Source organism: Canis lupus, chromosome 8, assembly GCF_003254725.2.
Source record: "Canis lupus dingo isolate Sandy chromosome 8, ASM325472v2, whole genome shotgun sequence".
Classification (NCBI taxonomy): domain Eukaryota; kingdom Metazoa; phylum Chordata; class Mammalia; order Carnivora; family Canidae; genus Canis; species Canis lupus.
Window position 1 is genome coordinate 6,245,739 of NC_064250.1, and position 15,101 is coordinate 6,260,839.

A 15,101-nucleotide genomic window follows, 5' to 3' on the forward strand; every position below is an offset into this window, starting at 1 on the left:
ACCAGGCGCCCATGGGCAGGCAGCTAAAGACCCGCAGCCGCTGAGTGGGCACAAAACTTAATCATTGAAGTCTGAATGCAAACTCCTTGCAATGTGCACAGCTGACGACGATACAGATCTTGGGTAGACAGGGAATCTGAGCCTCAAGTGTACAAAGCTACAGGAAAAGACCAAAATTACACAGCTACAGCGGACTCTGCAAGTCAGGAGAGACTCAGTTTACGGATCAGTAAACTGATGCACGCGAGTATTTTGCTCAAGGTCACCTGTCAGATTGCTCGCCTGATTAATCAGTGTGCTAGGAATCACGTAGGGGTAATCGGGAAAACATGGGCTTTGGAGCCCAAAATCTAGGTTTCAAGTCCTTGCAGTCATGTTCTAAAAGTGTCTTGGGCAAATCCTCTAACGCGTTGGCTGTTTATTGAGTGCTTACCATGTGCCAGGCCATCCATTTTACATGCAATGCTCTTTATGTGCAGTACATCATAGAGTTATTTCTGTCCCTATTTTACGAGGCAGTTTAGGTTTAGAAGTATTAATAATTCAAAGCCACATAGGTATAAATATTGTCGCAATAATTCAAACTCAGGTCTTCCTGAGTCCGGAGTCCGTCCTCTGGAATATTGCAGTACTCCAGAGCTTCGGCTCCTTCGCGCTTAAAAACGGGGGCTGCAACCCTGCTTTCCACAGGTCTTAAACGAGTCAAATGAGATAATGTAAGATGTGAAATGTGTTGTAACATGTGAAAAGGTATAAACATACTCGCTGGGTTCCTAGAACAAAGATGCTCCTTCCTCGTACTTTTCACTACAGCCCTTCAACCTGAATGATGGCTTTAGTAAAAGCTAGCATAATAAAGAACCTCACTGCAATCCTATATTCTATCCAAGAATACCTGCGTATCTGAGGCAATAACCAAAGAGAATAGAATAAAATTTAATTCCTGACAGAGAAGGGAATGGAAAAGAATACTAACCCTCCTTACAGCATCCCTTTATTGCAAGGAACATGTAGGCGGCATTGGGATTTCTGGTGCTTTTTAAGTGATGAAAGATAGATTATAGCCCACTGAATAAGGGAAGAGATAACAGTTTGGGAATAAAAGTTCATCTGGAATTATGAAAAACACTTTGCCTCCAGTCAGAGAAGAAGATGTGCAGAGACTTCAAAGAAAGGGAAAGCAGGTAAGTTAGTACATATTGGGAAAGGTCCTGTGAGCCTTTAAAAAGTCCAGGATTTTTATCTGATATATGATGTAATAGGAAACCATGATATGGCCTTCATGACCAAAATGAAGAGGATTTATACACAGAATTGGATAAAAAAAAAAAAAAAAAACAACAACAACAACAAAAACAAGCCACAAGGGAGCTGTGATGAAAGAAAATCAGGGTTTGGAATAAGTATGTGGTAGTCAAGATAGAAAAAGCTGATGCCAGACATTGTGTAATCAAAGTGTTCTGTGAAGTGTACCAAAAATATGCGAGGATGTTTTCAAATGAAAAATTAGAAAAAGGCTGGGATTTGCTACGAGATTGTTTTAAAACAGTGAAAGACAGGGGACAAAGATAATTCAAAAATGAAGATAGTTCAAAGCTATATTGTATTAAAGCTTGGACAAAGTATTCAGCATAATGTAGTTTTGAACTGGGGAAAGACTGAGACCTGGAAACTGATGTTAACAAATTTCTGAAAATAAAAATAATAAATAAAATATTCAAATTTCTGAAAATAAAAATAATAATAAAATAAAATATTTTATTTTAGAAAATATCTGTCATTGCCGTGTATAAGTTAAATTGAAAATGAACTTTCTAAGTTAAATTAGCTTCCTGAGAGTCATGACACTGTATTCTTATGATATTGATTTGACCCTTCTCTTATTTCCTTCTTTAGACTTAATATTTAAATGCTACCCACCATTCCATGGGGCCTAGAAGCAGAAGGTATGATTTTAAATGTGGATAGCATGCTTACCAATAGTTTATTTAACTCTGATATGCCAGGGATTGCAGAGACTATCCTAAGACCTGGTTGGACATCTAAGGGTCAGTTAGCTTATGATCTGATTTGGTCAATGAAGGTTATCAGAGAATACATTCTATTCTCCATTCTCTATTATGTTTTATTGTTTGTTTTTTAAAAAAAAAAAAACATACTTCTCCATTTCACACAGTGTATACCTCTGCCATTCTGATTAAATAGACACAAACATTTTCTCTCTTATTATGCATTTTTATCAGCTAATAAAACTGGAAAAAAAAATTTTAAAAGCAGCTCCCAGTTTATATAGTATGCTATACCTCTTATGCTGCAAATAAACTGTTTGAATGATTTTTTTAAAAAATATAATAGAAATGTTTGACCTTTTAATTCTCTGAAAAGAAATATTTTATTTTTTAATTAACCAAGCAATTGGCACTGCAAATTTAATAATATTTTCTAACACCATACAAGAGAATGTGTGCTTTTCCTTGCTTAATTGATGAAAACATAAGCAACTCTGATAGAAAATGATATTAATCTGAAGAACAAAATCCTTGGTCTTTATTGGCTTTCAGAAGGGGTTCTTTTCTAAGTTTTAGAGTAAAATGGACATAAGATAATCTATTTTCAATAATAATGCCTGGATTTTTAGAGAAAACACAGATGGTCAATGTCCACAAATATTCCTAAGCCCATTCGCCTGCTTCCCCCCGTCTTTCTTACAGCGAGTCCTATTAACTATAGAACTTAATGCTGTCTCTACTTGAGTGTCTCTTCAGCCTATGCTTTGGGAAACTTTTCGGAGTTTGTGTTCTACCAAAATCAGATCCTGAGTTAAGTATTCAAGCACCAATAGTGTATTTTAGAAAGTGATTTCAGGAAACAGTAAGGATTTGGGTAAATGAGACAGGGAATGGAAGGAAGGCAAGGAAGGGTGAATTACCAAGCACGTTACACTGTGAGCAAACAGAGCTTAATCTTACTGGGATTCCTGGGAAACCATTTAAAATAGTAGCTTCAGAACTAGCCCACTCAAGGTGTGAGAAAACTGAGGTATGTATATATGCACCAACTCTCTTCAGTCATTGATGGAAGTCTTTTCCTAGGGTGCATTAATTTAATGCATGCTGGCTAGTCTTCCAATTGCCAGAGCTGCATCCTTTTCTGACAACTTTCCCTGGCCGCTGGAGTCTATTCTGCCCTTATACAGGCTGGAAATGGCTAGGGAATCAATACTGTGCTATGGACACATCCCCCACCATTGTGGAAAATCAGGCTACTTGTGCCCTGGGAGGGTAAGGAAATATGGGTGGGGCACTAACAGTTTGTTACAAATATCAACATAAGTGTATGAAAAAGAAAAACAGAAGACAATCTGTTACTGCAAACTATTGTTGGAAGGCCAAATAAATATGAAGAATTTGGAAAGCTGGAAATACTAAAAAAATTAAGATTTTATAAGTTTCACGATCCAAATATTGTAACCATTGGTTCTAAGAAGACTGAATATTTTTTTGGTTTTTAAAAAACCACATTTTTAATTTTTTAAGATATAGACAGGAAGAATCAATGTACATACTCTATTTTTTCATCTAATGCAGCACAAAGAAAATAGGAGCAAATATATACCAGAAGAGTTTATCACCCAATCCCACCTCTTGAGTTTGTATAACAAGTTCTACAAATAGACATATTGATTAGAAATACTTTTCTAAGATTGCACTTCTTAGAAAAATTATTTATTAAACTTTATCTTCTCAAAAATTCAAATTTTTATGTTGATGTATTTAATCACATTAATTCATTGTTGGCGAATATGTTTATGAAACAGTCTATGAAAGCTCACCCTAATTTATATGGAAACATAAGTGTGTTATTAGCATTATTCCAAAACATCCCCAAGCCTTAATATTCATCCCAATACATAAAGAGATATGTTAATATTAGAAAGAATCCTAAGTTTGTTGGCACGGAGTATATTTCCTTGATTTGTAACAGATCAATAATGTGGCATTTTTCTAAATATTATGAAATACATCTTTTCACACTTACCTTAAAGACAATAAATCTGAACTAATACTTTATACAGTGCAACAAAAAGAACCTTGTGATAATTGGTACATGATTATGTAAATAGTAAACATTAGGAGAAGTTGCATGAGGGGTATTGGGGAATTTTTATATTTGAAACTCTTCTGTAAGTCTAAATTATTTCAAAAAAAAAAAAGTTGAAAATAAAAAGAACCTTAAACTGATAATCTGGTTCGGACTCTTACCTACTCAGCTTTGCGATCTTGTTTATGACCATAGAATCTTACAAAGAAAATTGTCAATATCAAAATGCATTAACATGTATTTGTAAATCTGTTAATGATACACATTTTGAAGGTGTATGTACTTTAGGCACAATGGAAAATGATATACCAAGGAAAACAATTTTGATACTGTAAATAATATATTTGATATATTTATTCTCTGTTACATTTTTAAAGCAATCACTCATTGAAATCTATAGTTAAAAATATTTTATTGGGACGACAATCCAAAACGTGACAGTTCCATCTTTTAAACTATTTGGATATGAAAAATTGCTGGAGTAAAAACAAATGATAAAGATGATAAAATGAAGAGAGAGAAAAGTTAAGAAAAAAGAACTTCAAAAGTAGATTAAAGAAGTTGTAATTAACTAGTATTCATATGTAATGTCTACTAAGTTGAAATCACTTATTTCTTGCATCCATAAAATACCTTCCTCTACACATACTTTATTCTGATGCCTAGAGTGATCCTGAGTTTCTGTTTGTTCTGGTCCTGGCTTAGGCCATCAATACCTTCAAAATTGTCCTAATTTGATAGTAAATTATATAGTGACCCTTATACACTCAAGAGTTTTGACTTTTTGTCTGCTAATTATAAACCTAAAATATTTTTTATTCATCAGATTCTTTTATATGGCAATTTCTCCATGAGTAATAGTAGAAATGTTTATTATTGTTTACTCTTATATTACATTGTGGTGTAATAAATTAGTATGTTTCCACATCCTCTAGGCTTCATGATGTTTTATTCCCTATCTATACTTTTTTTAGTTTCAACTAAGCTAGAGATCAAGAACAGAGGTAGAGAGTAGGAGGATAGAACTTCAAAATTTATTTTTTCACATTTGAATGTGGAAACAATCATTTTGATAGATTCTTTATCAGGAAGTACTATAGCAAGATGATGTGAATTGAAGAAATAGACATTATAAATATAATGAAATATATCTTCAAATGATAAACCATTAGACCCACAAACAGCATCAGGGAATTGCATACATTATGGATTATTCAGATTTTCTGAGTGTTTACTTCCTGCTGTTCAAATAAGCCTTAGTCCTTCTTGAATTCTAGACAAGGTTTTTACAACTCTAGTCAAGACTACTTTCTAATGTAGTCTGCTATTTCCACTGCTTATTACACGTCAGATAATAGGAAGTTCCATTTTTCTTATAATAATGTTACATGTGTTTATAAGTACAAGAAGAAATTGGTATCCTTGTATATTAAAAAAAAAACTACATTACCATACTCTACCTTGCTGGATTCTGCCTCGCTATTTAATCCTTTGGTTTCACTGTGTAAGCATTTCCGTGGTAGGTCAGAAGTGTCTAATTGACTTCATGTAATTCTAAATTATTTTATCCATGTTTCATTTCATATAATTGAGAATGTGTAGGGCTTGCTTATTAAAACCTGCATTTTACATATGGATGTTAAATGTCTTTTGTGCAGAAAGAAGAGGTGCAGGGTGTGTGTGTGTGTGCGTGTGCGTGTGTGTTGTAAAGGGACTGGGTATAGCAGATCTACCTAATGTCTGAAGGGAGGCTAGAAAATTTAGTAAATGCATAATTTGCTTTACTTAACTTTTTCCTCTCAGAGTCAAATACTGTAGGCTTTAAGAAAAATTATTTTTTCATTTTTATAATGGAAATTCTTATTCAAAAGGAGATAATATAGTATAATGGATCCCATGTACTGTATACCTACCTTCAATACTATAAACTTCTGATCAATCTTGTTTCATTTAACCTCTTTCTCAGGCTAATTTTTAAAAGTATTTATTCATGAGAGACACAGAAAGAGAGGCAGAGACATAGGCAGAGGGAGAAGCAGGCTTCCCATGGGGAGCCTGATGTGGGACTCAATCCCAGGACCCCAGGATCATGACCTGAGCCATAGACAGACCACTGAGCCACTCAACCACTGAACCACCCAGGTGCCCCTCTCAGGCTAATTTTGAAGCAAATTCTATCATTAGATTTTTATTCTGAAAAAATTATAGCCTTAAAATAATCCAAAATACCATTATTATATTGAAAATAATTGACAAAAACTCATTATTATCAGATATCCAGTCTGTGTTTAAATTTTCTGAATGTTATATGAATAATATTTTTTACATTTTGTTTAAACCTCTACCCAAATAAATACATTACAACAGGTTCATATATTACTTAAATCTCTTTTAATCTATGTCAGTCAAGCTTCAACCAGAGAAGCAGACTAGTAGGATATGTATTTTGTAAAACTTTATACACACACAAAGATACATAGTGATAATGATATTAAGGGAATTGGCTCACACAGTTGTGGGCTTTGGCTAACCAGCCCTGAAATCCACAGATGGACACTCAAGAAGCAAAGCTACAGGAGGAAGGGAGAGCAGTTGCAGGCCCAACTATGCTTTAAGTCTCTGATTTTCAGAGACCTACTTGCTTTGATGGCTACCACCTGATTAAGTCAGTCCCACCTACGGTAATCTCCCTTTTAGTCAAATAAAAATTGGAAATTTAATTATATCTCCAAAATCCCTTCACATCAGGCCCTAGACTACTGCTTAATTGAATAACTATAAGAAGTTGTATATATCCTGCAAATGGCTGCTGCTTCCTCTCTGTCTTCCAACTCTCACAAAAGAATATCTCTTGCAGACTACCCTAACTACAAACATACTAGACAAGACATTCTGTGAAATGTAGTTCAACCTAACTAAGTTGACATATCACAAAGCTATCACAGCCCACCCCTTTATACCCTGGCACCTGTGCACAGCTTCTTAAACCATTTGAAGTTACCAGGGAAATACAAAACCAAATCATACTTGTAATAAAAAATAATGATATACAGAATGAACTATCCCATATAAAACTAAAAACATGCTAGTCATTTCCCCAGCAGAGGATACAAAATCTTTGGGTGATGTTTCCACTTCTCTTGTGATCTCCTGTCGATTAAATATGGAAATATAATAGTAACTGTTATTAACACATTTTATGTTACACAATAAGAGATAATAAAGTAATATATAAGTACTATAAACATTCACATCAAAAATATTATTAATGATTATAGTCTTCATTTCCTCATATGGTCACATCTTCAGAGCTGGTATTTCTAGTCTTCCACAACTTTCTTCATTTCCTTTTCCCACTACCTTTTCAATATCCCCTTTGCTCTCAGCAAACTCCTCACCTGGTTGTGGGTCTTTGCCAAGTGGGATGATCCAAATCTTAATTCCTGAAGGAGCTGGGCTAGTAGAAATCCTATCTGAATTGAATTGTTATAGTTTTCCACTGACTTTAATCAAAGGACATGAGAATGAAAGAGATGCTCTAGGGAATCTCCTGTACTTCAGACAAAATCCTCTTTACTCTCATTGTATAATAGCACCCAATTTTCCTTGATAGCCAGGATCAGTCACTGCATCCAGCACAGTAACTCCTTTCTCATTCTGTTGATTCACAGGGTTGAGCTGCCCAAAGTGGCCAGATGGCAGTCTCAACTTCTAGTTCAGTGGAATCTTTATTGTATCATCTGGTGGATGCATTCCTTGCTTTGAAACTAAGATCTTTAGACCAAGGACAATAGTGAGAGGAGCCATTCACATTTCCAGGCTTTGGATTTACAATGTAAGGATCTATAAATTCTGGTTATGGGAGAAATAGTACTATATGCTAAGTCTGATTTAGAGCATGGATCACTGGGATATTGCCCCATCTCAAAAGGTATTGCCACCTAATTGACGCCATGACTGAGTTTTCAAAAGGGTAATCCATAGCCCTATCAAACCAGCTGTTTCAGAATGATGGAGGCTATAAGACAGTGAATTCCATGAGTATGAGCTCATTGTTACACAGTATAAAAATTTTGTAATATAGCAGGATCCTTTCTCAAGGTATCCTTCTTGGATTTGTAAATTGCCTCAGGTCCAGAATTTGGGGGCCATGACTCTATTTTGGTGGTTCAAGTCAGACTTCTGGTCACTAGTCTAAAATTTCCACCTATATGGATCAGGTAAGAATTAGTAGATTTCCCATCTCAGGTAGGCTTCCCATTTCAGATAGTAGGCTTCTCATCTCAGATCAGGTAAGAAGTTAGTAGGCTTCTCTCTCAGATCTCTAGAAATTAAGCTTAGGTCTTTTTTTTTATATCCTCCAAGTATCCACTTAATATATTGAATAAATCCTATATATTCTGGAACATATGGAAGACAGTTAAAATTGTTATTTTAATATCTTTGTTTATTGGTTGTATTATATGTCATTTCTGATATGGTTTTGATTGTTTTTATTCTCTTCAATATGAATCATATTGTCCTGTTTTTATGCATGTCTGGTAATTTTTATAGGATATCAGGTATTATTAATTTTACCTTGTATGTTGGATATTTTTGTGTTACTATAAATATTCTTGAGCTTTGTCCTTGAATGTGGTTATTTTGGGGTCTTGCTTTATGAGGTAGAACCAGATCACCATCTAATCTAGTGCTAACCTTACCTCAGAACTGAGGCAAAACCATCTTAATACTGTAGCTGATGCACAGTGAATTATGAGGTTTTTCCATTCTAGGTAGAGGGAGCAGGAACTATTCCCAGCTCTGTGTGAGCACCAATCCCTGTTTCCTCATTTCCTTAGATAGTTCCCTCCAATGCATCTGCTGTTTAGTACTCAGCTGAAGACCCAAAGAGACCCTTTCATATATCCAAAAGTCTATTTCTGTGGACCTCTTTTCTCACAGTATTCTGCTACCTTATGAATTTTATCCACTCTATTGAGTTATTCCTCAAAAAGCTAAACAAATCTCATATGACCCAGATATTCCACTCCTAGATATAAAGTTATCCAAAAGAAAACAGGATCAAACAAATACTTTTACATGAGTTCTAGTGAAAGCATTATTCACAATAGCCAGGAAATGGAAGCAACCCAAATCTCCAGCTAAAGAAGGGATAACAAAATGCGGTATAGTCACATGTAACATATACTATTTACCATTCCACAATGGAATATTATATAAGTACAATATGGATGAACCTCAAACACATTATACCAACAATATAATATGCATGTTATTTATTGAACATAAAGTATATGTTTATTGATCATAAAGTATATATCCTATATGCTAAATGAGAACATATTTATCATATTTGTGTGGATATTCTAAATGATAGAACAAAGAATACTACACACACACACACATAATATGTGTCTGTTTCTTTGTCTGTTTTCTTTGAAAAAATGTTTATTCAAGTCTTTTGCTCATTTTAAATTTTTGTTGAGCTGTAGATTTTCTTTGTATATTCTGGATACTAGTCCCTTGCCAAACATATGATTTACAAATATTTTCTCTGATTTTGTAGTCTGTCTTTTCAGTTTGTTGAAACTGTCCTTCGATTTGCAAAAGTGTTCAATTTTGATGAAGTCCAACTTGCCTATTTTTTTCTTTTCTTGCTTCTGTTTATGGTGTCATATCTAAGAATCAATTGCAAAATTTGAAGTCATGAAGATTTACTCCTATGTTTTCTTCTAAGAGTTTTATTATTTTATGTCTCATATGTAGGCCATTGATTCATTTTGAGTTAATTTTTTATAGTGAATTAGAGTTCCAACTTCATTCTTTTACATGTGGAAATCTAGTTGTTTCAGCATAGTGTTGACTATTCCTGTCATGTATCATAGAAAACATTAGAAGCCAGAGGATCATAGCTATAACTTCCTAATTACCTAAGTATTAACAATACTTTCTTTCTTAATTAAAATTTAGGAAAGTTTATGTATTGGTACCTGGAGGAGAAAGATAAAGGAAAATAAACCTAAGAAGTAGATGGTAAGATTCTCTTTTAGATTGAACAGAGTTATCAATACCTATATCAATGGTATATTTCAGAGCCTCCAAAATGACTCTCTATATCCTCCATTTTCCAGAAGCCCCACTATCCCACAGGAAAGAAAAGCCTGTGGTGCTGAGAGATAAATATTTCAAGTGTTCCAGACTTTTCCCATTCTATGTTTCCACCTCTTTGTTCGACTAGCTCTTAGAGTGCTAAGCCAAAATGAATGGTACTACCATCATACTAAACTTCACACTCAGATTTCCTTTATGCTTAGGGTTTGGTCTCACAAAACATTTTGCGCCTTAAACTGAGGAAAAATTGGACCTCTTTCCTTTTTTTTTTTTTTTTTGGACTTCTTTCCTAATAGAATTTTTGGAAACTAAGAAAAGAAGAAACAGAAAGTGTAGAAAAATAAGTTTACTGTGTCCCCTGTGTACTGATAACTGAATTTTATCCATAAATTAGCTTAGTTGGTATATGTTTATATAACACCAGGGCTAGCACCCCTTTTTCTTACTTCAAATATGCCATGGAGGCATGTTTAGCCAGGTGCTGTTACCTGGAGATAGATATCCCCACAGCTAGATAGTACATTTTTCAATTTGATATTCAGGTTTATTTCCATCTCTCGGTCCCCCACTTGTACCCTGCAGTCAGTCCCAAGCCCTAATTTTTATGCTTCAACCGTTTGAGCCAAGATGTGGTCCCATATTTCCCTAACTAATTTCAAAGATTGCAATTGTTTATTTTATTAACACAACCTTCCACCCCACCCCTGGCCCAATCAGCATCTGAATTTGTCTGAATCATTTTTATTGATCAGCTATAAAGTTAGTTCTATCTAAAATGAAACTGTGTTCCTTTATCCTGAATTTTTGTGTTAAGAATTTATTGCACTATTACCTGCTTTGTATCATCTAGTACATAGGATACTCTAAGGATGAGAGAGATTTTTCTTACCAGAAGATAGCCAAGGTGGGCAGCCCGGGTGGCTCAGTGGTTGATCATCTGCCTTTGGCTCAGGGCTTGGTCCTGGAGACCCGGGATCGAGTCCCGCATTGGGCTCCCTGCATGGAGCCTGCTTCTCCCTCTGCCTGTGTCTCTGCCTCTCTATCTATCTATCTATCTATCTATCTATCTATCTATCTATCATCATCTCTCATGAATAAATAAATAGATAAAAATCTTAAAAAAGAAGATAGCCAAGGCTTAGTATTCTGAATCCAAAATCTCTACCTTAAGTCGGGGGACATAGAGGTTTCTGTGTTTCAAAATACAACACTGTTAGGTAACTGGAAGAAGAACACCCAAGAGTTTTTGAGGGAAGAGAGGCTCATTCAAAAGAAGAGAGATGTTGGTACTGAGAGTTGAGAAGGAGAAAGTGACTCCTATCTGAGAGGCAGGGAGAGGTATAAAATGTCAGTACTCTTGCATGCATCTCTCTTAATGGAGAATGACTAAGTGATGCTATGAAAGACTAACCACTTAGTATTGCAGCCTACAGGGCAGTACTATAGGTCTTTGCAGCTCTGCCCTCAATGAGTGGTGTCACCATGGTAAGCTTGTTGAGACTGCCAGTGGATCAGCATACAGCAGAAGATGAATTGCAATAACAGCATCATGGAGCATAAAGAAATAATAACTGCCATGACATAAAGACTAGCCCACATCCCCACAACCCCAATTTCTAGATGGGTACCAACTATGCATCCTCCAGATCCTTGAATATTCCTAGGAAAGAAAATAGCTCCTTCCATTAATTTCAACAAATATAATCTTGTACAACTCTAAAGGGTGGGAATTTGGACTATAATTTGGTTTGTTTTAGAATAAATAAAGCATATTACTTACTATGTGGAGCAAATTCGTACTGGCTATATTAACATCCTATCCTGGTCTCTCAAGCGGCTCTGTGGTTCTGATAGAAAATGCCATCATTCTTTGCTGGAATCTGTCTGAATCCTGTCAGCTTTTCTGACATAAGCGGAGTTCTCATCTCTCACAGTTTCTTAAGCCTTTTATATATTGAACTGCCCACTAAATTCCTATCTTTCTGTCATTGAGAAATCTCTGAGTTCCTAGTTTATTTGCAAAACAGAAATAAATGACAGATACTAAGTTTAAGTACTACTGAGGGTCAGGACCAGTTCTGTCCACTGCCACAAGTCATTTTGAAATTCCCCCAGAAGCTCACAAATGGTACCCATCCAGAATTCTTTCCCATGTTGTTACTTGGAAACTGTTTTTCACCAACCATAAAAATATTAATGAATGTCCACTAAAAATAAGGCTAAGCTTTTTTTAGTTAGGCCTCCTAGTAAAATTTATCCAGGTATGTGTGTATCTACACCAGTTGTATATTTTAACTTACTACATATGCTACATTTCCTCACATGCTCTGTTTGCATGTCAGTCTTTTCACAATCTTAGTTTGGAATATTAAATGTTACTTCTTTATGCTATTTGAAAAGATTTTCAGTTCTGCTGTTAATGATCTGTAATATTGGACAAGCACTTCCCCTCTCTGGATCTTATTCATCCATAACATGAAGAGTTTTATTAAATTATTTTTTAAGAATCCTTATAGTTCTGACTTTCTGTAAGGATAATTTGAAAACACTATGCATTATGATTAAGAAGTCAAGGAAAATGCACCTTTATTTTCTAAGGAGTTATGTGGTTAAATTAAGTTTAATCTATTACTTTTGGAGAGAATATTCACTTATAGTTTGTAATATATTACTGGTAGCCAAAAGTAGAAGAATAAAACATATAGAAATAGATATTTTCAAAAAATGTATAAATGTTTAAGTGGCTTTACATATTATGTGTGAGCCTGAATTCTTTACATGATTTTAAATAGTGAATGTATTTTTTGGTAATACAGACTTATATGTGTTCCTGTGATTCATACAAAATGAATCTTGAAATTTGAAATAATTGAGCTTGATTTATACAGTTGAGAGGTTACATACTGACTACTTTGTTTTATTTTGCCAGCATTATATTTCTATTTGGGAGCCAACATTTAAAATAAATAGACATCATGTTGTAAAAAAAATATGTTTTGCAGTGTCATTTTGAAAAATCACATATTGTGGTAACTCTGGTCCTACATTTCCCACATTTCCACGTAGCAATGATTGGCCAATGCTAAATAGCAGTTGTCCCTCTAGGTAGGACATGAGTTTGGGGCCTTGCCCTGGTTCCCATCACTCATACCTAAACTGGGCCACTTCACTCATTATTACCTGCCTGGAATTTCAGCCAATATGTTTACCCCCATTTGTTAAGACTCATAATATTGAATTCAAATACTTTTCCTCTGGATTTATAACCAACAATTTGGATTTCTTGTCTTGTCATCCAAATTTAGCATGATTTCTTCAAGCCTTCTGAAGTGAACAAATGTCAAACTTTGATTGGCATAATGTCTAAGTAGGCAGGCATTGAGTTATATATTCTTCACAGATACAATACAGAAAAATATCAGTATTATAATTTTTCAATTTGAATTTGAATGCCAATTAAATGGACATAATATCTTCATTATAACCTTGTAAGTAACATTAAGTCATAATTATGGTCCTTCAAATTCCCACTTTGACACATAGAAACTTGTTCAGGTATCCAAACACTGAAAATAAAAGCTAAGCTATATATCATATATAATATAGGTTGTAGTTTTAAGTAGAATCTTTTTTCTAATAAATATAAAATCTTTTTATAAAATGGGAAGAAAGAGCCTTTTATTAATATAAATTTACAATATGAATTAAAATTTACAATATTTACTTTGAAACTAATTATGGAGAAAAACCAAACCATTTAGTAATGTAAAGATTTGAAATTAGAGACTGTAAATAACAGGTTTGGCATCTGATTTATTTCTTTATTTGGTGGCAGAGTAGCAAGAAAATCCTGATTTATAAAGACAAGTTGCAACTAGTATTAATAGATTTTTAAAAAATACATCTTTTCTGGTAATTTTATAATTCTTTTTATACTATGAAATTTATATATTTATAGCTTTACACATTTATAATTTTAGTATTATTATTATATTAAGTATTATATTATTATTATATTATATTAATTATAATTAATTTATAGCTTTATAAATTTATAACTCAGATATCCCAGAAAAAGTTTTTTACTAAAGCAAATGCCAAAAAAAAAGTTAGGATGACAACACAAATGCAAGTATTGCTGGTCACCACCGTACTAAAATTTGATGAGTGACACATTTTATTAACATGACTTAGAGGTGTTAAAAATACTTAGAAGCTCAAAAATTCAAATTAAGTATATGCAGAACCTCAGCTCTTATGGAAAATAATAGGAGGCATACAGTTTGCAAAATATTGTTCAATAACCAATTAGCACCAGATAAAAATATTTGGAGGAATAGAAAACATTTTACTTAAAACTGGGATCATTTTTCTTTTATCTTTCTCCTTTCTTAAAATATATTTAATTCTGAAAGAGAAATCTAGAATCAATTAAAGTAGGAAATTATCTTGATGTTTCAGCCACATTTGTGCTCTTTCCACTAGAAATTCTAAAATGAGTGGTAGAATAAGAAATAATATGTTGTGTCTATAGAAGTTTACGTAGAAGGAAATAGAGACTTCAGGGTAGATACTCCAAGCTTTTTTGAATAGCATTGTCCAAAAATTACAAAAGTACTTTTCTTTAATATTATAACATATACTTTCCAGCCTTCAGAACAGGCCACTTGGCATAGATAATTAGTTTTTCTGGGTTATATTGCTTGTTTGTTTGTTCTGTTTTATTTTGTCTTGAGAATTTGGTGGTGATGCTGGAGATAATGAGATCCTGAAATGTTCCTAAACAGATGTGCAAATATGAAAATCACTTCACTATGATATAAGGCTGTTTCCTTTTTCCTAGTTCTGATTAAAATACCATCAAAAAGTTACATTGGCCTGGGCAG

The 15,101-nt window shown here is 34.0% G+C and overlaps 1 long non-coding RNA gene across 2 annotated transcripts in view; it reads left to right on the top strand.

The window, feature by feature from the left end:
* Positions 1 to 15,101, top strand: part of LOC112658074 (uncharacterized) — a 66,632-nt gene that overhangs the window by 620 nt on the left and 50,911 nt on the right. For both annotated transcript variants that reach the window (XR_003135485.3, XR_007412250.1), the window contains exon 2: positions 1,897 to 1,946. This is a non-coding gene — a long non-coding RNA (uncharacterized LOC112658074). The remainder of the gene's footprint in view (positions 1 to 1,896; positions 1,947 to 15,101) is intronic.